The sequence below is a fragment of the Manis javanica genome, chromosome 13 (assembly GCF_040802235.1).
Source record: "Manis javanica isolate MJ-LG chromosome 13, MJ_LKY, whole genome shotgun sequence".
NCBI lineage: Eukaryota > Metazoa > Chordata > Mammalia > Pholidota > Manidae > Manis > Manis javanica.
Window position 1 is genome coordinate 68626521 of NC_133168.1, and position 26363 is coordinate 68652883.

At 38.6% G+C, this 26363-nt stretch overlaps 1 protein-coding gene across 2 annotated transcripts in view; it reads right to left on the reverse strand.

Annotated features, from left to right (window-relative positions):
* The window catches only part of RGS17 (regulator of G protein signaling 17), an 86210-nt gene extending 60837 nt beyond the window's left edge, over nucleotides 1-25373 (reverse strand). Inside the window, exon 1 of one of the 2 annotated variants that reach the window (XM_037023346.2) lies at nucleotides 25237-25373. The gene's annotated coding sequence lies outside the window, so the exon portion shown is untranslated. The remainder of the gene's footprint in view (nucleotides 1-25236) is intronic. The other variant, XM_037023351.2, reaches the window with a different exon arrangement.
* Nucleotides 25374-26363: the final 990 nt, after the last annotated feature.

Genomic DNA, 26363 nt, shown 5'->3' on the forward strand with positions numbered 1-26363 from the left:
TAAAACATTTTAAAATTAGAATGTTCAGTTTTTAAAATGTCTCATCTTTTTCATCATTACCACTCACATATCATTTTGTGGTTAAAATCATCTTCATAAATAAAGGAAATCAGATAAACATTTATCTCCAAACAATAACAATTTTAACAATAATAATGCAAAATCTCAGATGTGTCCATTAAGAGTTTAATATGTGTTTGTTTTGTTTTGTGGGAATTTCTGAAAGAGTCATATTTTCTTTGGAATACGCATATCAATTTTATTAATCTATCATAGATATGCTTTTCATTTTTGCGTATGGATCACTATGTTTAATTAGTATGTCATGCAGTGTGAAATCACTGAAGTAAGTAGCATGTATTTTTATTAAACTATCATCCAGGATCCAAGCAGAAAGCTAGACATACAGTGCGCATTCAATAAATATATTGAATAACAATGTCAGTGTTGAAATCCATGCCCTTGTGTTGTTTTCAATGAAGTTCTGATACAATTTTGGTAAACATCACTGAATGACTCTTATTTCACGTGAGCATTTTTTCCAGGGTTAACAAACTTTGAGATGATTATAACTTAAATTTTTCTATTGTGATAAAATATACAAACATAAAACTTACCATCCCAACATTTTAGTGTACAGTTCAGTGGTATTAAATACATCATAAAGTGCTACCCTCGCCACCATCCATCCCCAGAACTATTTTCATCTTATAAAACTGAAACTCTGTGCCCATTAAATAAGTCCCATTCTCCCCCAGCCTGCTCCTGGCAACAATTGTTCTACTTTCTGCCTCTGTGATTCTGACTATAAGTAACATTTCTTTAGGAAATAATTACAATAACTTAGGTAAAAATGCAAGTTTAAGTGACTTACTCTCTGAGGGTACACAATATTTATGAATTCAGTTTTGTTCATTTGCTGGAAAACTATTTAGAGATCCTGAGTTGCTGAGAGAGAAAATCATTATGTTTCATAATGAAATATACTTTGATATTAAAGAGAGTCTATTCAAAGTACTTTAAGGATATGTATCTTGGCCACCATATGGTAAATATTAAAAAAACCCCAAAAGTAAAATGACTACAACTGAGTAAAACAGGATAACCATGCCTGTAGTGATACTGTTATGTTTTAAATACTTCTGCTTTGTATTGTGGAAAAATGCTGCATTTAATAAGTGATTTTGAGACCGAATACCAGATATATTTACTCTAGGGAAGACTATTCACTTAATAATTAAATCTATAGTACAGTAGCTTTGAATTATACTCTATTCTATGGTGATAGAGAAATGAATTTCTAATATTACTCCAGGTGATTCTCTGGAATAAGTATTTTAAGGAGAAGAATGTCAAACTGGTTACCAGAATGTTATTTCTCCAATTTGGGGCAGATTTTGAGAAAATGACCTAATTATATATTATTATAAATTATTTTCAGCCCTGAAAATATCAATCTATCAGCTTCGGGTCTCTAAAACCGAGATAATCACCTACTAATACTTGTTAGGCATCATCTATGTCCTAGATACATGCTAAGTCCAAGAAACATAAAGGAAAAAGATAGAATCTTCAAGGAGCTGACAGTTTTGTGGGAAGAAAGACACATAAACAGATAATTCATAATGCTATAAGTGAAGGGCTTCGTCTTCAGTATGAACAAAGTGTAATTGGCATCCAGAGGAGATGTCTGGAGTGGCTTCCAGAGGTAGTGACAACTCAGTTGGGTGTTAAAAGATGAGGGAAGAAGGCTAGCAGGCCTGCCAGGAGGAAGAAACATCATATGCTAAGGCACAGGCTTGGAAAGGGCATAGAGTGTTGGGGAAAAGTGAGCTCCAGGAGGCTGAGGTCAGGCTCTGTCCCTTATTAGCTGTGTAATACAGAAATGCTATATAGTCACTTGCAGCAGTTTCCTCTTTTGAAAAAAAAAATAGTAGGGATGATAAGACTTACTGTACCAGCTTATCATAAGGATTTTATGATGCATGTTAAATGCTTGGCAAAGTGTTTGCTCCCAACTTAAACACTCAAGCAGTAGCTGATGCAAATTGTAAGCCCTGGGTGTCAACTTGGCTTATTCACTTCCTTATCACATTAAGGTGGCCACTTAATCTCACGGGGTTCCTCTTTCTTTTCTCTAACAGGAGGAAGATCAAACTACACGATGATCTCAAGTCTCTTTCAGCTCACAGATTATTATAGCTATGTGGCCATTGTCACATAAATAATAGTTCATATTCACCTCTAAAATGGAGGAATATTTGTTTTTATATGGAAAATGTACCACTATAAAATGTTGACCTATCAAGTTTGATGAATCAAAGGGTCATAGAACAGGCCTTTATGTCTTCATGTAGAATGACTCATTTAAAACTGAAAATCTCAACTTCTATGTTAATTTCAGATAATTTAACTTTTCTTGATGGATTTCAGAAAGATGACAGAAAGCATTGGAAAAACATGGCCAAAGGTAGAGAACTACTCCTTCTTAATTACTGGGCCTCTCCCTCTAAATATCATGTTGACGATAGGGGAACCATCTAGAACCTGTTCATTTTGTGGCTGTTTCAACTCAGTATCTTGCTGGATTGTAACTTAAAAATGAAATGTAATAGCTTAAGAGGCACTTTGATTTATTTGCTCTTGCCAAATCATGGAAAACACAGTGAACTAGTCAGCTGTGGCTTTTGATAAAATATGTATCATGACTGCATGAGAGAATGGTCAGATAGTTTCTAGGAACAAAAACAATGAAAAATGACCTATGAGTTTATATGTTCATTATAACAGACAGACATTAAACAGCTACTATGTGCTTAGTGGGGTTTAGACAATAGTGTTCAATATGAACTTTTCAAAAGCTACAGCACCCTGGAATGAGAGGACATCAAGGAGATGAAGGGCAGTGAATTCATGGAGTTTAGGTCCCTGTGTGGCTGGAGGATTGCTGATGTGTGGGAGAAGGATGAGCTAGTAATACAGGCAGTGGAAGCAGAGAAGGGGTTGCCCAATGTTGAAATTTTGGAGGACTTGTAGAAATTTGCCATGTGTCAGTTTAAGTAGGCATGATATGGGCATGAGCGTCTAGCATACAGTGGAGGACAAGGTCACTAGGAAAGAAGAGGTAAAGGAACTCTAGAATGGATCTGTACAAGAATTAAGAATAGGAGTAAGATAGAGTGACAGTGTGCCAAGAGCAAAAATTGGTGAGAAATGAGGGAGCATGACACAGCAAATAAGCAGATGATAGCAATGCTGAGTAGTATAGGGTGACATAAGCCAATTACATGAAGTTCAAATTTGGAGATTTTTTGGGAGCTGGGAGAGAGACTGGTCTGGAAGAGGCAACGGTGAACAATAAGGATTACCTGGGAATAATGTCTCTAGGAAGAATTATAAGGAGGTGCACTGAAGCAGTGAAAGAGAAAGAAGGGCCAAAACTACCTGAGTGGGAGATTCTGGGGGTCACCGCTAGGTGTTCATTAATTCTGATTTGCATGGAATTGCTCATATTCACATCTCGTGGCTCAAGACAAGTTTCCTGTGGCCTTCTCACTTCCTAAAGTTAAACTGCCTTGAATGATACATTATATAATCACTCTAGACATAGTGTACTGCAGAGTGAAAATGAACATGCTAGCAAGATACACATATACATACACTTGGCATCTAGTTGAAATAAAAGTCCAATCCACTCACTCCCTAGTACACGCTTCTTTAATGAAGCCTTGACTTTCATACCTTTCCTTCTCCATCTCTTCTAGCAGAGTTGAGTGAAAAGTGGCTTTGTCTCTTTATTTTTAATATTTAATATTTATTGATTCACATTTAGGTACTTTCAGAACTTTTAATTAATCTCTCTTTTAAAAAGAGATTAAGTGGAGACTATGTGGACTAAATTTTAACTATCTCTGGGGGGAAGAGAATTTTTTCTCTTCTAAAAATGTATTCATGAATAGGATAATTATATCTGTCCTTAGATTAAGTATGCATTCTGCCCATACCATGCTCTGCCTTGCGGGAATCCAAGCGACTTTGTAATTTATGAGTGGCTTCTTGAAGAACAATAAAAATAGTTTGGGTGAAAAAAAAGGTTACGTTTTTTATGAAACAGATATCTGGATTCAAATTCTGGCTGTACCACTCATTACTTCAATGACTGTAAGTATTGTACCTAAATTCCCTGCACTTCATTTTCCTTATTTGTACAATTATTTCTACACAAGGGGACTAACACTTCTGTAACTTGGGAAAATCCCAGGCAGATACCTTTGAAACTGAAATCAGTCAAATAATCATTTAAGTACTAGTACTTTTTAGACATTATTGCTAGATGTTTTTAATTTACCTCATTTATTTCTTATAATTCTAACAGTCTACAAAAGAAAACCCAAGTTTCAAATAATTCTTTCCACTTTTCTCATGAAAACTCAAGTTTCAAATAATTTAAGCAATTTTCCCATGTTCTAAGCACTGGAATTAAGATTTGAACCTAGCCTGACAGCCTTCAAAGTTCATTCCCATTCTACTGTACATTCTATTGGTGATCACATTGTATGCTATTATTGATTTAGAAGTAAAAGCACACATCATTTCTGTAAACAGCAGAATTCCTTCACAAAATGGAAATGGACACTGGTAGAACTGACCTTAGCAGTTAAAAGTATTCGGTGGTTATGAAGAGGTACCTATAAGCAAAATGCCAAATTCACTGTCTGGCATTCCATTAATGAAACAACTTGCCTTGTAATTCAGAGGCATTTTGCTCCTTCACAGTCTCTATTAAGGGAAGTTGATAAGCCTTACCACCTAACCCCTCCAATATAGTCTAACAGTGGACACAAGATGATGCTGTGAGAGTCAGACAGGACACCAGTAAGGAAGATAAGAAATGTAACATGCCAGAAACACACTTTATCTCTGTTTTTCTCTAGGAGTAAAACTGGCAAAGGTCACACATCTTCCAAGTTAAGCAAAATTACAAATACAAGGTGTGTACATCTTCCAAGTTAAGCAAAATTACAAATAGAAGGTGTGTGTATATACACAAACACATGTGAACACACAGAAAGACTAGTTTTACAGTTGTCACATTCCTAGAGATATGATTTGGGCTATGAAGGGTAGAATAATTAACTGTGCTGGGAGATTTTATTTGACATAAATTTTTAGTCTTTTCTACTCATAGAAAAAAAAGTTTTTAAATTCCATACTAAAGTCACATTCACATTAATCTGTAACCTATTTCCATTTTTGTTTTGGATGGAAGTATACCCAAATGGGAGCTAACATTCTCATTTTTAATATTTGGATCAAAGTGAAAAAATAAAGCATTAGTTGGCATGGTCCCATGAGTTAGAAGAGTTTTGCTACATATCAACCTGATTAATTGATTCTCCAGAGAAGGGAAGAATGAGAGTTGCTGAATTTCACTTTCAGCTAGATGAACAGAATCACAAGTTCCTTAGTTTAAAAAATGTAGAGATAGAATGTAATAGATGTGTAATGGAGTCATAGGCTTTGTCTATAACCCATCAAGTATAGAATGAAAACAGATAGGAGAGACAGCTCAAGTTTCCCTAACATTATCCAGAGATAGTTCACTGACCTTCTTTAGCCTATCTCACTCCAGCGGCTGTCAAATGTCACAGGCAACTGTGCTCCCTTTGCGTTCCTCCAGGCCTGCAGTGTCTATGGAGGAATCTGATCACAGCTGGCAACAGAGGGCTGGCCAATGTGGATAATCCAAAAATATTTATTTTTCTGAATATTACTTTCTTTCAAATGCTAATAAGGGCTAAGCCCAAAACATTTTTGTGCCCTCCTCAAGCAAATGAAAAATATAATGCAAACATTAGGCATTCTATTTTCATTGTGTATGTGTCTTGTTTTATGCATTCTATCATAAAATATTTATTTTTAGTCACTGCCCTGATACTTAGTGGCTGGCACTTGGTAGAATTTCATACATAATTGCTGAATGAATAAAATGAATTGTGCAATGAGCTTTCTCTATTATAAATCATTATGAAAGTATACTACATCCATCTCAGAAATTTTATAGTTGAGTGAACAAAGAACATGGATAATGTGTGCAGAATTTCTTGCAACACATAGCACTCTTAAGTTATTCTTTTCTAATTCTGTTGACTGAAAACCAGGACACTACAACAAATGACAAGATATACAGGAGGATGTGACATGTGAATAATGACCTACAGATAGATAATAACACTGCATTAGTAATTTCAGTTGAACACGAGAGTGTCTAAAGAATAACAGGCTGAAATGTTACATTTCTTTAGGATGACATCTTTGGTAGAAAATTTTTTATTCCCTTTATGTTCATATTTTATTTAAAACAGGCCATAAAATATGACCACTCATTGACAGAGGGCATAAGATAGTTCTCTTTCCATACCCTTCCCTGGAAGGCGGGGTGGAGAATGCTGCTTTGAGCTGTCGGTTTCTGCCACAGCCCACTGGCTCCTCCAGGACTGCAGAGACACATGTATTCTCACATGCAGCTACCTTTTTCTCCTAGCAACCATATTATGCTAAAGTGCAGTTGCTGAGGTTGCCAGGATATTCTTCTATTCTTGTTCTCCATGATCAAACCAAAGGAAGAGAAAGTGTAAACCAAACTAGAGGTGAAGGTACAAGGAGAGGGATCCAGAAAAGCAAAGGGCCCTCCTCTTATTATAAGGAAATAAACTGAGTCAATTACTTCATGGTTAATGCCTTAAGTAAATTTATCACTTCTCCCTTTTAGGGAAACTTTAAAGACAACTTGCAAACTAATGGCTACTAAACATTTTGAGAGTAAATTTGCCACTATATCATTATTCATGGAAAGCCACTTTTTCCCAATGGAGGAAGAGAGGCAAATATCTTAAAATTGTCAGAGTGACCCGAAAGATTCTGAACTGTAATTTCACATATAAAAGTTTTGAAGTAGATGCCACATTTCACTGGACCAAAGACATTATTGATTGTTGAGTGCATACTGAGTTCTGAAATGTTAAAATGTGGAAAAACAATGTGCATGTTAGAATTGTTTGAAACATGGCATATCACTTCCTTTGGTATTTTGAATTCTGATATAAAACAGTTCTTTATTTAGAAAAGGAGGCAAACTGAGTTTTTCAGAGTCACACAGCTAATAAGCAGAAGAGACAGAACTCACATACATGTCTGAAGCTTATGTTTAAAGTCTTAACCATGTCATGCTGCCTCTTCAGATCCTCACACAGATAATAAAAATCATTAACAGAAAATAGTTCTGACATGTTTACAGAACTTTATTGTGCAAGTATTTGTTACAGTCCTAGTGATTCACTAGGTATCATTAGCCTTGTTTTACAAATAAGAAAAACTGGATCCACAGAGGTGAAATGACTTGCCCAAGGTCACATAATTAGAAAGTGGCAGGACCAGGAATGAAACCAAAGATACATGAGTCTAAATCCTGGACATGTTTAACAAAGGCAGACATTAACCAATGACCAGACCTGAAAGTAGACCATGGACATAAAGATTACTCAAAGAGAAATGTATTTGTTGGATATATAAGCAGAAATGCTGCACATGTTAGATGGATTCACTGCCTTATTTATGAAGTATTTATTGAATGGCTACTTTAAGCTAGGCTCTGTTTTAGTACCTGGGATTCGGTGATGAATAAAAGACATAAAAATCACACAGAACTTCTAACTGCTTTAGAGAGACACAAGGTAGGGGGTAGAAAGGGAGTGGGGGCCTGCAGTTTTAAATAGTGGTCAAGGAAGGAGTCCCTGAAAAGGTGACAGGTGAGTAAAGATCAAAGAGCTAAAGAAGTGGGCCACATGGACATCTGTGGGTAGGACATTCCGGGAAGAGGGAATAGAGGCCCAATACATGAACAGCTAAGAGGCTGGGACAAGGTAGCAAAGGGGGAGAGTGGAAGGTGATGAACTCAGAGAGGTATGGGGACAAGAGGGTGGAGAAGTGGACAGATCACATAGGTCCATGTAGGTCGATGTAAGGATTTTTCAGATTTACTCAGAGCAAAATGATAACCTTAGGCAGAGTAGCCTCATGGATTTGAAACCTGGCCAACTTGAGTAAATCTGTCCTAGGCATCCCAAATGTGTCTACTTCATCAGTCCAATCTAATCTTGACCTACCTGGCAACAGATGTTACTCTGTTTTTGTATTATAAGGCATGGCCTATTGTAGTAGAGAATCTTGACAGGTAAGATTCCAGCTTCATGGGAAGCTAATAAATATTTATTAGACACCTGTTGTTTGTGATGGAATTTTAATAAAAGCTCTCCCCATGCCTCCTCATACCCCCAAAAAAATTAATCCCCACTCTCAATAAGTTTAGTAACTTTGCTCACAGATTGTAAAGTCTGTACCAGTGTTCACTCGCAGAGGAATAAGCATAGAACTATGCCCAGAGTAGCCAGAGACAATTTGGCAACATGTGTGGTGAGGTTTTCTAAGCAGATAAAACAATTGATCCAGAGGTAATAGCATAAGCAAAAACAAGGAGGCTTATAATAGCATAGCCTATTTTTTTTAAAGATTCATTCATTCACTCAACGTGACTGGGGCATAAGGTGCTTGGGAAGAACAGCAACTGGGGAGACAGGCAGGGAGGAATGAGGGAGAAGGCCATGCAAAGTATTTGGATTTTATCCATGAGTGACGGGGATATGCTGCATGCTCTATAAATACAATGTAGCATCAGGAGTCCTATGTGGGTCATGATGGCCCCAGTGTAGAGGGCAGGTTGAGTGAAGTGGGAGTGTAGACAAGGCAGCTATTGCAACAGTCCAGGCAAAATGATGCTGGTAAACTGGGAGTGCAAAAATAGAGAAATAGGACAGAGGTAAGAAGTGTTCACCAGGTAGACTCAGCCTAGGTTAGGGATAAATGAGATACTGAGCAGGGTGTGAGTGAGAGGGGACTCAAGGTTGGCTCTGGTGTTCCCGTGTGGGTGACCAAGTAGATATGGGAAGGAAAAGGGCTTGTCCATGGAGAAGACAAGAATACCAGTGTCCTTGTTGTGATGCAGGCAGTTTCTGTGGAAGGAGAGGTCACTGTGAGGTGGCTGGACAAGGATACATGACAGTCTTAGGACTTCAGCTTAGACCTTAAAAGAATGTCAGAATTCAGGAAAGTAAAGGGAAGCGTGTACAGCATTCCAGGCAGGAAAGGTGAGCAGAGGCCCAGAAGTGGAAGAGTAGAACCATCTTCTGGAGATGAGTGTATTGGTCTTTTGGGGTAGGAGCATGGTGGGAGAAAGGGGAGGAAAGGGTTGTCCTCCAACAGTACTGAGATAATTTGCTATTTTGTAAGGCACCCACTATTGATCAACAATCTAGATGACTAATGGCGGCCACCTGAAACATCCTGATATATCGCTAGTGATCCTATACGAATATTACAGCCATGCTAGGATTCATGAGATGTTTTCTGAGCAGCTTTATAGCTTTAGCTAACTCAGTTATGAACAAACATCTTAGTGGTTTAAAGTTCATAACCACTAGTGCCATGTTTTCCTCTACCTAACATTTTAGTTTATATCTGAAGTGTCCAAAAACAAGTTTATTATTTTATTTAAATTGAGTTCATTTCTCCATGAAGCCTTTGAGTGTTTTTTTAACTCTAACCAAATGAATTCTATAATGAATTTTTCATACTGCTTTTACAAGTACAAAACAAACTTTTTAAAGTTTGTATTGTATTTTCTATCATTAGACACCAGGCTGGCCATATTTAACTCTATCCAAACAACACATAACTTTAAAAAAAAATTTTTATTAAAAGTCTCAGCTATAAAAATATCACTTGCTCTGTTTAGTCTTGAATTATTGCAAGTGGTGGTGGAATACTTGTAATGTCTTCTCAAGTCCATCATCACAAAACAAATAAAATACTGAACAGAACATTAGCTACAGTTACTTATTTTCCTGGAATACAGTCAGATTTCTTTCCTTCATTTCCCTTTGGCAACAATCAAATCCCTAACAGCTCTTGATAATTCATCATTTCTTGCTTCACTGCTATCTTTTAAAACAAAACCATCCTGTGATTCTATACATGTCATTATGAACCAAGATAAATCATAGGTAAAGAGGAGCTCAGATTGCTCCAAATGAGTTCTTCCAGGAAATATTGCTTCTCCTACAGTATAATTGGAAACTGTGAGTACATGTCAGTTATAGGGCAATCTGCTAAACACCTGTCAGGAAAAAAAATGTGCCACGTCCTTCCTCATAATTTTCAGTGGCCTCTGCCCTCTTTTACAGTTTTATTCATTTTTATTCACTTCACTTCTATTCTGGCTCTACATATTATACAGCTTCCATACATCATTTTTCCAACAGCTTAGACACAATAAAACTGCATTCCTATCTTATGCTTAAATATGCATGTGAAGAACATGCTCCTTTTGGTTTTCTACCTCTGTTATATGTGAACTTGATTTTCTGATGTATCTCAGAACACTTCTACTTAACTTAATTATGCTTTAAATCCTCTGAAATGTACCTCAGAGCTGAGAACACTAGGACACAAGTTTGGCAGGCAAATGCAAGAAACAGCTAAGGAATAAAGATAAAATAGGCAGCTTGTTGGGAAATTCCTGGAGGGAAGTCAGATTTCTAGCCTAAGAAAAGTGAGCTCACTTCTCCCCCTTGTGCCCAGAACGTTGGATGCTACCACCCATATGTTTCCTTGAATGAGAAAAGGCAGGAGAATGAAATTTCCTTCCTCTGACCTATCACGCCAATATTTATTGAACTGCAATTAATATATTTGTAGTACAATATACTGGTTGAAATGGACTGATATCAAGCCATGTCAATTTTTAAAATAATTAAGATGTAGAAAATTCCCATTACATTTCAATCTGATAAAGCCACCATGCCTTCAGTACACCCTCATTCAAAGCCTCACACATCTGCAGCTGATATTGGAGTGAAAGAATATATACATTTAATAGGCCTGCTTTACAAAGAACCTCAAATGCTTTACAAAGCATTCCCTCTAAGAGCCAATTAAAATAATCAAAGATCAAATACCCATGTCTCATGGAGGCAAGGGTTTTTATCTGTTTTGTGCTCTAATAAACCTGAATCTTCCAGAACAGTGCCTGGCATACAGTAGGTGTTCATTAAATATTTGTTAAAAGAGAAATTTCACTGGAGGAACCATGCACAAAAATTCTGTCTCAGTCTTCAGTATGAATCCCTTTTACTTAATTATTTTACCCAAATCACTTATTCTTCATTCCCGGACTATTTCTATGAAAGCCAAATGCAGTGAAAGATAAGCAACAAACAACAACAAAACATTAAAGATTATGAATTTAGTTTCTCCTTTGTGGTTTGAAAAATTTGCAGTTAAACACTGATTTCTTACTTTTGTCTTTACTATCTGACCTTCAACTTCCTATCTACCCCAAAAAAAATCTACTTTATTTCATATTGCACTCAAAAGACTGCTTTCCCAATGAGCTTGTGAGGTGATTATTTTTCCTTTTAATGCTCATTTCCATTTTGTACACTTGCATTCTTACCTGGTTGAAACTATGGTAATTTACTTTTGCTCATTACACAAAAGCAAACTTATTAGTTCAGATATTCTCTTGTGGAATAATTTAACAAACTTATAATTGGTAAAGTCTGTTTACTTGTTTATTTTAACAATCAAATATTTGGCCAAATGACCACTGCATAGTCAGTATTTTGATCAAAACACCTCACTCAGTATACACGGAAAACTAGCTGAGTGTTTTTGTGTTTTTCTAAGCTGTGAACACTTTTTTGTCATTTTGGATGCTTCCAGTGAAGCCGTTAGAGAAAAACCAATTTGTGGTATTTCTCCCCACAACACCTTCTTCTGGTTATGAGTTAAAATATTAGTGATGAGATGAGGGAATGAAAGAACCCATTATTTCTGTGGACTCAGATCAAGGTGCCTTTTGAGCTTATTTTGCTCCATGGTCTAAAATCCCTTGTCTGTCCATATCCTTGGGAAATTCCACTACTTCTGGACTGCTGCCGTTCCCCTGGAGTCTGGAGACAAAGCCCAAAATAGGGCCTAAATCATCAAAATTTCTGAGCACCAGGTATACGCTGAAATGAGTGAATGAATGAATGAATAAGTAAATAATAGATACTACATGCTCTTCTCTAATATCTTTTATTTTGATATAGAAACATTTAAAATTTTTCAAATGAATAAAATTGATGCTCCAGAAAACCCCATGGCATTTTCCCTTAGATTTCCTCATTGATAATTTTGCTTCTCAACTGCCAACAAACTTAGTTCTCTCTATATCTACAATATATGTTTAAGAAAAGTTTTCCTGCTTTTAGGCCCCAGCTGAGGCTGCAGTTCCCTCTCCTCTAGTTAGCCCTCTTCTCTCCATAGTTTTCAAACAACTAGTCCTCATTCAAAGCATTCTCTGGATCACCTGCTCCTCGGACTCCAATCAGCTTGCTGGTTCTAGGTTTCAGGTAACCAGGTTCCAGGTTCCTCTCCAATACAAAGGGTCTTCTCTCAACTGGCACCACTGCTTTTCTCTTTGTGTGTCAGTGACTTGATTTATACTGTGGGCAACATGCCATGCATTCCTTACACACACGTGTGTGTGTGTGTATACACACCCATTTGAACACAGTAGGGATTTTATTGTTAGCTGCCAGGAGGGATCATAAAAGAAGTTGCACCTAATATCTAATGATTCTTAAAGTCCTGAAATATTGCTTATGGTAAAATAGCATAAAATTTTTGAAAGATATTCTCTAAAATTTAAATGGGTAATATTAAACAATCTTATCCAAAGTGAGAGAAAAGGGAATTTGCCACAAGGTTGGGCCCTTTGTACTCTTCCTTCTTAGGCTCTACCTCTTAGAAATGTGATCAATGAATATTCATGGATACCATTCATGTGAGGATACTGATTCCTTGGGAATGTTTGGAGAATCAGTGTTCTTCTTCCAAACCTCAGTGTTCTGAAAGTCTCCTGTACAAAATTTCTTATCATAATCATCAACCTCTTCTCAGCTAACATTTTAGGGAGAACTTACTCTGTTTCCAGCACTACCATCCACTTACCACATTCATCCTGAGTTGAGTCCTTCCCCATCCACAAAGCATTCATTCCTTCAACATAGTGAGCACCTACTCTGTTCCTGGCATTGTTCTGCAGATTAATTTATGTTCTATCTTATGGGAGGAGGGAGACTCACAGTAAATAAAATAATTTGAGAGGTAAATGCCATAAATTAAGCAAAAAATAGAGAGTGACAAATGAAGGGAGGGATAAAGAAGGGCCAACATTAGGTACAGTGTCCAGAAAAGGTCTCTCTGAAGAGGTGACTTTTGAACTTAAATTTGAATGGTGAAAAAGATCAGGAGAGCTTTTTAGGCAGAGGGAGTGGCAAGCTCAAAGCACCTGAGGTTGCACGGCTCTCAGTACCCCCTCTCCCTCATGTTACTGTAACTTTTCTGGTATCTCCCATCTAGATTGTCCTCCTCTGTAATGCTGTCTTATATTCTGACTTTTCAGATGCCTAAGTAGTCTTTTCCAGACTTCATCCTAACACAACATACTTGACCTTCAAGGGCTTAAAAAATAAACAGCAACTCAAAGCAAGCCTGCATCTCCAGGCTGACCCATTGTCATTCTTGCCTTTCCTATTGAAGAATCTATGGGATATACACTTCAGAAAATTTAGTGCCAGGCAATAGAAATTCTTCTGAATTTCCTCTGAAAACTGTTTTCTTTCATTAACCAGTGAGTTACAGGTAACCTGTCCTGTAACCCTCCTATTTTGGCAGCTAGACCCTAAGGTAAAAATGTCCTGCTCCTGTTAAAGTAACAATCCTATCCATGTTTTTGGCTGTTTATCCCTCTCCTCCATTTATTAATTTTTGTGGCTTATCTTTAGTTTGTTTCATTTTGAATGCCCTTTGTGAAAGCGCTTTTATTTAAGCTGCTTCAAACCTTTTCGAAATAGATGATGTATAAATCATTAATCACCAGTGCTTTCTGGATAATCACAAGTAACTTCCTCATTGCAAAATATAACATGTTGCCTTGGTCCTGATCTTACCCTGTCTGCCACATGAAATAACTCAGTTGCTCTTCCTTCTTAAACCTATCTCCCTTTTTGAATCATTTTTGAAAGATTACTATAAATATGAATAAAATTGGTTGAGAACAGCTCCACTTCCTTGGTTTCATTTCATACTACAGTGTCTTCTTTCTCTTTAACATTTTTTTCTATTCTGACCATCTTACGTATGAATATATATATGTATATATTTGAGCTTCCACCTTTTCCCACATGCCCATTCAATGCAGATATACTCCAGACTCTATTCTAAGCTCACTGCTCTGTACATTACACACACACACACACACACACACACACACACACACATACACACCAGTCCTTAAGTCTTCTCCATAACATCTCTGCCAAGTGTTCATCCACCAAGCATTTGACAGCAAATTTACCACCTTTTAAGGCAGACAGCTTAACCAGCCAGCTCTGACTGTTAAAAAGTTATTTCCAATAGGATGGCAAAATCTATCTCTATGGCATGATGTCCACTGGTTCTAATGCTGTTCTTAAGAGTAACAATTAAGAGATGAGAAGCACTGAATGCCAAGTGTATGCCAGGGGCAATACACATGTCACCTCTTTACAACTTTGCCATTTGGTTTTATTGTTCCCAATATATCAGTGGGGCAATTTTAAATTAGTCTAATCATTTCACATGGCTCTTCTCCAAATGGTGAAATGCACATATTCTCTAGGGGAACCACTCTATTCCAGGTTAAGAAGTACAAATTCCTCCAATCACTTTTCAATGAATTACTGGTTTTTGTTCATTTTACCATCTGTATTGCATCATAGTGTCCTGAAGGAAAGAAATTCAAAATAATTCCAGTTATGGTTTGAATATGCAGAATAGGACAGAACTGTCACCAACTTTATTTTAGATACTATGTGCCTCTATTGACATAGCCTAAACTCTTATCTGTTGCTTCTACTGAATCAACTAGACTTTTAACCAACTGCCCACTAAACATCTGCTAGAATTCTGATGGATATGTTGAACTAGTTCCCAAACCAAACTGGGCTTATTTCCTCTCTAACCTCTTCATCAGTTTGCTTTCTACAGGTTTTAATGGGATCTGTGTTTTTCAGACACACAGGCTTAAACCTTCCACGTGGCTTTAAGGCTCCTTTAACATCTTTTACATCTCATTGGTGACCACGTCCTAAAGGCTCCAAATCAAACATGTTCTCACAATGTCATCTCCATGGCCTTAGGTTGGGCCCTTTGCCACTTCCCAATCCAGACCTCATCTCTTGCCACCTGAACAGCTGCAATCCTGGCCCTGCTGCCCTCTCCTACCTACACGTAGACCTGCTATAGTCTCACACAGCTCACTCCCTACAGATACAGAGTCCAGGACACTCACTCTGTGACTGTCAAGAGCCATCTGACTTTTTGCTTTGGTATTAATGTCTGCAGCATCTGTCTCCTTTCTGGCCATATAGTCCTGTGATTTCCTGTGCTTGTTATATACTTCTGGAAAACCTGCACAATGTACTTCTTGAATTTTCTTACTTCTACACCTTTCTTTATTTACACTGTCTTTGAGCCTGGAAGGCCTTCCTTTGCCTGTCAAAATTCTGCCTTTCAATAACTTGAGAAAATGCCACAACCTCTATGAAATTTCTGCCAGATCCTGGTCTGGCAGCTAAAATTAATCTAAAGTTCCTGAGTTCTCACAGCATTTTATTTCTCTCCTGGAATATAAGAGTAACAGCAATTTACATATATACTTTCTTTCTTCAAGTAGTACTTTGGCCCCTTAAGCCCTAGCTGTGGCTTATTTGATTTTACTATTCCCAGTTACAGAGAAAGGCCCTAGTTAGCTGCATTAATTATGAATAAGGAGGCAGGAAGCAAAGAAGGTGAAATTGATGACTAGCAGAACCACAAAAAGACTTGGAAATTTAATGCAAACACTTGGAAAAGCAGATCCATGCGGCCATATTTACAGATGCACAGAAAGATCATTCTCTCTTTCCATTATTTCTGCCTGTCCATTTAGATTTAATTTAATTGTTTAGATTGTAAGCTTAGCTCTCATGCACATGACCTCCTTCTTTTTTTCTGAGCTCTAACACTTTCCTGGGGCTGGTAGCCAAATGTGATTTTGGTTGTAATCAGCAGTTTCACTGAGTAACTACTTTCAGTGATCCTACTAAGGCATAAATCCACATTCCCCTAAAAATAATCTCAGTGGCAATGAGCAGATAAGCTTTCCAAGCCCACTTGTCACTGCCTCAAAGTTGTAATAAATAGTTTAGACATTAAATCTTTGCACTGTCCCACTGATAAATGAAGCAAAGCTTAGCACACGCATTTCTTCATGACTGGCATTTTAAAGCAAAATGTAAAGGTATCTTTATACAAAAATAAAATTTATTTCATTAAGATGGACTTAGGAATAGTTACATTTGATAAGAAAAATCTGGAGAATTTTTATGAATGTGAGTAAATTTTACTATCACATACAAGAATTTTTAGCTATTCAACATAACCCATATCAGGATCAAGAAAAGCACTTTGCCTTTTTTCCTTCTTGAAATTAACATGTATTTAATGAAATTCTACCTCACAAAATACCACTTGCATTATTCAGATGTTCAGTCAATGAAATTACTAAATTAATGGGAAAAACTTGCTTTCTTAAGATTAGGTCACACGGATTCACGAAACTGGAAGTGGTTACATAATACAGCAGTTACATAATAATGTAGTGAATGATACTATACTTTAAGACATAATGAGTTTTTAGATAATGGTCTTGTTTTCTGAGCCTAGCCTTCCTGCTTTTTAACCTGACATTCCTTCTTATCTTATTGGCTCCTCCCCTTATATTCTAAAGTGTGTATCTTTCCTATCACTTGGTTATGATTAGACAGGCATCTGGTCAGTTGTTTCCTGCTATTAAACCACGAACAAAAATGGAAAACACACATACACTCAGACACTGATACATAAAATCATCTTTACAAAAGATTAAACTTTGGAGACAATTTCCATATTAAGGATTTCTCTACCTCTTGGTTTTCAGCATTAGAAATGATATATGAAGATATTCTTCAACTAAACCCATCATTTATACAAATATAGGTGGGTTATTAGACACTGGATTTACTAAAGGTAATTCAGTCTAAAATGTTTCTTCAACAGCAAAAATTCAGATTACTGGACATGTGTAGATGAAGAAAACATGGGCTGTAAGCTCGAACCAAAACTGCCAACATATTTACTCATAAGCTAGCAGAGATATGACAATCAGGCCAGTTTATTCCTGATGACTGGAAGACAATAAAACACCAGCATTGTTTTTTTTCTCTCTGACAGTTTTAATGTTTGAGTTCTTGATATGTTTTAAATGTTAGGCAAAAAAATTTATAAAATAAAATAAACATCTATTTTTCCCTGTAAAGTATTAGATGTACAAAAAGAACTGATACTCCTTCCTTATCAATTTATCTATTTAGAATAATGCTTATACAACTAATGCTATTACTAATAATAATAGAAAAGGAGAAAGGGGACACTCAAATGTCAAGTTTCACCCATGCAGTAGGTAGGGAATCATCCTCCAATTCATACTGGAGTATATAAATACTTCTATTTATATTATGATATTTAACACTTCAATTCAAAATATAGCATTCAGTTAGTTATAACAGTTTGTATGTAATATAGGTTATTGTACAACTTTATAGCCTGTCTAGACCTTAGTGCCCTCATGAAAGATATTCATTTCCTTTTGCTTTTATCTAGTGAGTCTTGATCATTCTAAACTCACAGGTCACAGGTAAAATCCTGGATGACAGTGGTGAGTAGAAATAAATTGAGTAATAAATAGGTTCAAACTGCAAATTAGCACATATGGTTACTTATTAACAGTCCAGTTAAAGGTTTAATGACAAGCAAGTTAAATTTAGTGGCTGAATTGAGGGTTTAGCTTACCTTCAAGTTAATTCGTTCATAATGTCAGTCTTTCGTTACCATATACAGGCAAATTAACAGTCAATTCACAGCATTTGCTAGGAAGGACTTGAAGTCTTTGCCTTTATTTTATAAACAATATCAAATATTCCTAGATCAAGATGAATCTAGTAGTTAGATTTTGGGATCACCCTAATAATATCAACAAGTAAGTGTTGAACATGGTTTTCTTTCTCCAAAACCAAATATAATTTTTTTTTATGATCTGAAAAGAATATCCTGGATTTCTAGTCAATTTACTATATTACAAAAGATTACCAAAGAAGGAAAAAATGTTATAGTATTTAATTGCATGGGAAATGGGATCCTAAGGACCATGGAGGTATCACTCTCTTCCTTTGATTACATTTTAATATATCCAATATTTTAACATATCTTAAATTATATTACAATGATTACCCAGGGTAGCCTGTTAAGTGAGGGGGCAAAAAAGGCACAGTACAGATGTATGTAGATATTGTCTTTAATATGGAAGAGTTGGGAGTTGGGGTGGGTTCACAAAGAGGGTTAAGCTTCCGGTCTTGCTGTTACATGGCTATTCAATCATCCACCCACAGAGCTACTTCCTCTTTCCCCTCCCCTTATCTGTGTCTCTGCTTAGCAGCTTTTATTAGGGGTAAAGACATCCACACTTTGAGATTGGCCTAAATTTGCTGAGTCCGAAAGAGATCCTTGTTCATTACTTCTCGGTTTTAGTTAGTTATGACTTGTAAATTTAGAATGATCAGGGCTCAGTAGATAAAAGCAAAATAATAAGTTGCAGAAACTCTTATGTAAATTCTTTGTGGAAAGAGGCCGTGTTCAATTAATTTTTGCATCCAAAAATCTTAATACAGAGCCTAGCACATTGTAGGTGTTCAAGAATGTTTATGAATGAATGAATGAATGAATGAATGTTCATTTACCTGGTTGGTTAAACAAGCTGGTCAGGAAAGGATAACACAGCAAACACATGGAGAGCAACTTCAACATTAATAAGGATCCATTAGTTAAGACAAATACTGGCAAGAAATTAAAATCCCTTCAAGCATTTATTATCTACATGATGTTTTTTGGATTTATTTTAACTATTCAACTCTAGAACAGCATCTAACACTTGCACAATGACTGCCAACAAATGAAGCATTTTTATAAACATAATTTCATTTACTCTTTCAACATTTTTGAGGTACGTACAATCAGTCTTCAATTTTACAGATGATGATAGAAAGAGGCTTAACAAGGCTGAGGCTAAATCTCTGGTTATTTGAATCTAAAACCTGGGCTCTTTCTACTGACTTACATTCTCTGTTTTTAAAAAAATGTCTCTTTCATTCAGGGGCTATTTTCCATATGCTTTTCCACATCCCCTAAGTTAAATCATATAGATTGCTGCTTTTCATATAGCAAACTTTCAAATATGATTTTAATTAAAAGTAGAGGTGTGGGAAACAGGGTGGAGGCATGGGATGGTCTTCCTAGAACCAAAATTGACTTATAAAAATCTCTAGGTAAGATAGCCTTTTGTAATACACTGAAAACAAGCCCTTGCCTTTCATTGAGACTAAAAATAAATAGAGACAGTGTTATCAACTTTCACAAGAGTTTTCACTGGATTTAACTCACTATACCATTGGGAAGCCCAGAAATAATTGAAGAAATGAAATAAACACTTACCTGCTCATTTCATTTATGTCATAATTTCCCTTGGGTTGTGTCTGTTTTATTGTAATGCCACAGATCTTGGATTATACGCTTTGTATTTCAATAACCAATCAGCAGTATTATGAAAAGCCTGTGACCTAATACAAGGAAGTAAATATTTGCTTTGTGAACCACCTTCATTGTCTATAATAAAATTACATGTATTGATACAGAGATTTTTAAAAAATTTCAAATACAGAGTTTAAGAAATTCAGAGAGATTTCAGGTGTTTATTACTCATGCTAGAATTTTAAGTCTGAAGCATTTATATGATTTAATGAAAAAGCCTATATACCTACTAAATAGTAGAGCAAGAATTCAAATTCAGTTCTATTTGAAACATGATGTTATGTTCATTTGCTTCTACTACTGGAGCTCCCCATTTATTACAAATTCCAGGTTTGTTGATTCTGAATTACTGAGGTTTTTTACACTTTCTTTTACACAAAGTAATTTTACACTTTCTGGTTAGTTTAATATAGAAGGGACTTGATAGATTCTTCAAATTAAGTATTTAAGCTTTGAAACCAAATTTGTCAGTCATAGATTTCAAAAAGTCAAAACCAGGAACTTACAAGAGCAGTGAGTGAATCATGTGAAACACTACAGACAGAAGTCACTAAGAGATTAGATTAGATCCTCACTTTTTAAATATTTAAGATCACCCACAGCTTAAAATTTGAGATAAGATAGGATTCTAATCTGACTTGGTTTTATAATTAAACTTAACTGATTTCATTCTGATAAGAAATTTCTATTAGTGCCCTGTAGGACCTCCATCTACTCCCACATTTCCTTTCAATTTCATTTATCTCAGGAAAACTCCAAAGTTCTCCTACAACATGGGCAACTGCCAGAAACAATCTGTGAAAATACGGGAACTTGCCAAGTACATGCTTCTCCTTAGGAGAGTGTGAGTATACGGGCACAGTACCCAAAGAGAAAAATGACAGACCCCAACTATTAAGTGATTCTGGGTTCTGAAAGGAACAGTGCACTTCAGAAAGCCTCGGCACCGTGGCAAGTGGCAGCCTGTGATGGACACCAGGGCAGCCCTGATCCTGTGGCTGATCCAGCTCCAGCCTTTGGTGATGTTTGCTCCACTCCAGCTGAGCTACAGTCTGATTCAGTCACATGATCTCTATAGTCTTTGTCACATGTCCCTAAGCATATTCTTTTTGTTTGCTTTTGCTTCTGTTGGTTTTTTTTTAAATTAACTTTAGCACCCCCCCAAAAAAAGAAAATATACCAGAATACCAATAGAAAAATGGGCAAAAGACTTGAACAAGCTATCCTCAAAGACAAAATAAATGAAACTTGCTTATAAGCATATCAAAAACTTATCAGCATTGTTAGTAATCAAAGAAATGAAAGTTTGAAAAATATCATTTTCATCTATCAAGTTAGCAAGGATTTCTTAAAGATGGTATGTTGTTGGCAAGAACTAGATGTTCTAAGCATCAAGCCTATTGGAAAAGTGTTATACAGATATGGAGACAAAATCTAGGCATAAGAATGTACATTAATTAAGGCAGCAAAATATTGGAAATAACATAAAACCCAAAAATAAAAGAATGGATAAATTAAGGCATCTATAAGATGAATGACTTTTCAGTCACTAAATTGTATTAAAACCTATTTTAATTTTTTGGGAAAAACCAGCAAAGTAATGTTAATTTTTAAAAAAGGAAATGTGAAATTCTACAATACAATTCAAATTCTTCAAAAAATGGTCCATTTATATACAGGAAACAAAACTAGTGGTAAAAACTACCCTGTATTTTCAATAGCAGTTCTTTAGGCATTGGGATAATTGTAAGTACTCAGTATATACTAGGCACATGTTCAGTATTTTATATACATTACATTATGTTTATAGTTGAAACATCTTGGGAGGTGGGTCTTTATCTCTGCTGTGTATCTGAGGAAACTGAGGCTCAGAGAAGGTAAGTAACTTGACCATGGCAGCACAGCTATTAAATGGAGGAGCTAAGATCAACTTGACACAAGTCCTTGTTCATCATATCCATGCCTTTCCACTGGGGATTTTAATTTCTTGTTTCATATATTTTTGTGTTCTAGGAGATCTAAAATAAGCACATATTGCTTTTATAATTTTGAAACAAAAAATTAGATAAATGTTATACTACATATGTGCATATTCAAAAATTGATAATTATAAAACTTCTTTCCTCCTGAAGACCATGAATACAATCGTTTGATCTCAAACTAGTGTATTTGGTAATAAGCAAAAATGCTCTTTTAAAAAATGTAATCCCAAATCTTGGAATACTTTCCTGAGCCATGTCAATTCTGCAAAGCTTATTCATTGAAGAAATACTTATTTAACACCTGCCTTTTGCCACATATTATGCTAGGTGTTGGCACGATAGCAGGAATAACTCTCTAAATGACTTTCTTTGGATATTAGGAAAGTATTTGAGAGGAAAGTGGAGATGAGAAAGGCTAGGGAAAGTGAGAGTATCAGTCAATCTAACATGGAAAGTTCTGGCTACCTACATCTAAAGATTGCTTTAATTTTTAAGCTTTCCATCAAAACTTACAATATTTCTGAAAATCCAGGACACCCTCCTGGAAATGTCATAAATACTGTTCTACAATGCATTTATACTTTAACTATACTAGTCAGGGGAAATAAAATGCTTTTTAACATCACACAGCGTTATTCTCATTCACTGGGTGGACACTGGTCATTCCATTTCCCCCTCTGAGTTGTGTAGTATCTTCATTGTCAGTAAGAAGAGTTGGACTATTAGAAAAACGTTCTCAGCAGAAGAAATGCCCTTGGATGGATTCCTACTCCTCTTGGCTCCATTTTTCTTTGTCCCTGCCTACCTTTCACTTTTCCAGAAAAGCCCATGTCTTTCAGCAAATGGATGTCAAAAACGAAGAGCATTATCTCTACAAGTGTAGATGAACAGTTAAATGCTTTACTTTTTAGCCTGTGAGTCTAGAATTTTTTACCAATTTAGATTTAGATAATTTACTTTTATTTGTTATGATAAGGTCAAATGAGTGAAAAAAAAATTTTTTTTAAATAATACAATAATTAACTAATCCTAGTCTACAAAGTCCCTGGCCCTACTGATAGGAAATGTTAAGGAGTTGTCACTATTATTATGCAAAGTACAGGAAGTCCACGGGAATGATAATGACTTAGACTTTCAACATTATGAATTCAAATAAATTAGGACCCTGTAAGACGATCCCTAAAAGCAAAGAGATACCTATTTGAGAAGGAAAAGCTGGATGTCTTCGAATTTAACAGGGGCAGCAAATTAACTCTCCTTGTTAATTCCCTTTCATGGTGACTTAATACCAAGGAACCAGAGCAAAAAGGTCAAAATTGGCACAACATACACCTTATGTTGTTTGTTCTGTGAATTAGGTGGTTTTCTTAATCTTTCAGGCTACAAATTTAGGCGGAAAGATGATGCCCATGGTTCTGAGATCAAGTGTCACTGCCATGGAGCGTCATCTTATTTAGTAAATGATGCCGTCCGATCTTCTTGTAATAATAAACACGTTTCTTGTCTCCAAAATTGCAAATGAAGTACTCTCCCATAGTTTCTCTAAATACAGTTTTTAAGATTATAAAAGTAGTGAATAAATCTACTCTCCTATGAGTGTGCTAATTACTGTTTTAGTTCATGGTAACATAATGGCTTAGTAACAGTAACTTAACTGGAAGAGGTCAAACTGTTCATTCATTTGAATTGAGTATAAAACATCTTTGCATTAGACATGAATGCTGTAATGTATATTTCATGGGTATCTGCTACTATTACCACAAAATATTTTAGAAACCAATACAGTTTAAAGTGCTTCAGTTTTCAGCTTATTTAATACACATTGTGTCTAACAGCTGTGAAATCAGGAGAAAAACATTGTTTTCTGTTATAAGAGTAAAAATTGTTTCTCACTTCCCCAATTAGTTTTCAGAAAGGTTTATCACCTGGAAAACCAGTATGTATTAACGCCTGAAATAAGGATGACATCCAGTCTAAGGAATGCTTCCTTTAAATAGGAACCAAACTATAAGATTTCTATGATGTGTGATAGCCATCCCATGATGGCTTGCTCTAAATGATCTTGCTCTAAAACAATTTTTTAGAAGAAGAAAGAAAAACCTATGGGAAGCCTGCAAAGTTCTGGAGACAGACCTTCCAAGTGACTCTTTTAAAGAAGGAAGCGTTTATGGAAGGGCCAGGGAGGTTGGGAAAACTATGACAGGGGCCAGGGGCAGTGTCGCCGGATCCACTGAGGTTGTCCCAGGTGAGCCGGTGCCCAGGTTCGGGATGGAGGAGGAGGGCGCAGGGCGGCCCCCGCACCAAGCAACTCTCTTGCCCGACGACCCCTGCTCTGTGCCCAGGAGGCCAGAGCCTCGGGAGGCTGGCGCGGGCTGCCCGGGACGCGCCACCGGCTGCCTCGGGCTCGCGAGGAGCATCCCCCGACCCGTGGCTCCCGCGGCCAGCTCTGTCCCTCCGCCATCCTCACGTCCTCCGACATTTTTCAGGGAGACAAGGAGGTAGGGAGGAGAGGAAACGGCCGAGTGTCTGCACCCAGCCTCTGCCGCAGCACAAGAAGAGGAGGAGGAGGGAGGCTGAGAGGAGGCAGTCACTAAACTGTGATTCCACGGATAAAGAAAATCATCGCCCACAGCAGAAGAGTCCCGGGTACACCCACCAGGTCGGCCGCTGGGGTTTGGTGGGCGTTCCTCCTCGCCCCCTCGGTGGCTGTGAAATCGACCCCGAGCCCCGCACCAAAGCACCCGTGTTCCTTCGACTCAGGGGAGGACAAGGAACAAAAGAGACCCCCACCCCCTACACACACACCTCCGATATTTTACCGCTGCTCAAGGTATGCATGTTTGCAATCCCTCTGCTTACACCTTCCCCACCTGTGTAGTGCATTTTCCCAAAGGTAAAAAAGAAAAAATAGCTCCTCGAAGTGACCGGTCGGTCGGACACTAATTTCACATTCGACTTCCTCACAACCAACCACGGAATCCCGCGGGAGGACCGCGCGTCGCCGCGGGGTCCCCGCCGCCCTCGGCCCTGGCCGCCGGGTCCCCGAAGGCGCCCGGCGGTCCTCCGAGGACCCACGCGAGGGCTCCCGGGGCGGCAGGACGGCCGCCCAGCCCCTCCGCGGCAGCCGGAGGGCGGCGAGCGGACCGCGCGGTGGCGGCAACGCGGGCTTCAACTTCCCAGCCCTGCGGCGCGGCCCCCGCTCCCTCGCGGGCAGCGCCGAGCCCCGCGCCCGCAGCCTCCCCTGCCGCGGCGGAGGCGGTAGCACCCTCCGCCCCTTCTCCCCTCACCTCCCCCGCCCCCCACCTTTACAAAACCCATCCTTCGGTGCAAAGCAGACATTTTGATGTCATGGACTTAGCACGGCTCGCTCTCAGAGGCAGCATCTTACCCAGTGGCCTGGAATTGTGGGCAGCGCGCCGCGGGTTCCGGGGGCGCGAGGCTGAGCTGCTCGGTCCTCTAGCGGAGCGGCTCTGCTGCCATCCGCCCAACTTCAGCACCCGGCGGGCGAGGAGAGAGCGAGAGCCGGGAGGGCGGGGCGCGGGAGGGGGCGGGAGCCGCGCCGCCCGGCAGCGCGCATGCGCCCCGCGGGCGGGCGCAGCCCCTCGCCCGGCGCGGCCGGAGGTGCAGCCCGGCCCCGGCGCGCCACCGCGTGAGTCACCGCCCCGCCCCGCCCCGGCACCCGGTGCGGAGGGTCCCGGCCGGCGCGCGGAGCTGGACGCCCCAGAGGCGGGGACCCTTCCGAGGTGAGGGAGACTCGCAGGCTCCTCCGCCGCAGCCCTCGGTTTTTTTATCCAGCGCTGAGCAGAACGCGTGAAACCGGGAGCCCGTCTCCAGGGCGCAAACCGCTCTGCCGCGGGGCGGGGGCGGGGTCCCGAGCGCGGGCTCAGGAAAGTGTGAAGTTGAGCAAGGACTCGGCTTCAGGAGCCCTTGATTGACGTCCTCACCCAGAAACCCCACCCTTTTGCCCGAGAGTTATTTCGGCCGCCCTGTGGTCCGGGGCACGGGCTCTGTCCCCGGGCGCGGGCCCACCGGGGCCGGAGTTTTGAGTGGGAGGAGCCGCTGACGGGGCCACAGTCGTGAATGACTTAGAGGCGCTGATGCTTGAGGCCTGGCGCATCCTTCGGGCACAGCTCGTAGCTCTCGGGTCTAATAATGTTCTGTTCACAAGCGGAGCCCAGCCTGGTAGTGAAGGAGCTGTGGAAACTTAATGCATCCTGAGCGCTAGATTGCATCTTCCATCATTAGACTGGAGTGCTTGTGAGGGTGAATTAGGGAAGCGGGTGTCTTTCTCTTCAGATGTGACATCTGTGGGAAGAGGAACGAGTTCCTGGCAGGAATGATTAAGCTTTTTTTCTTACACCTACTTAAAACTGATTACTTGTAAATATATGTGATTTCCGATTGCTTGTGTGCTCACATAGTCAGTCGTACCATTATTTCAGGTTCCTTTACTAAACACCTTCCTGCCCTCCCGGCTCTACCTCTACTTGAGTTAAATACATCTCAGGGTTTGAG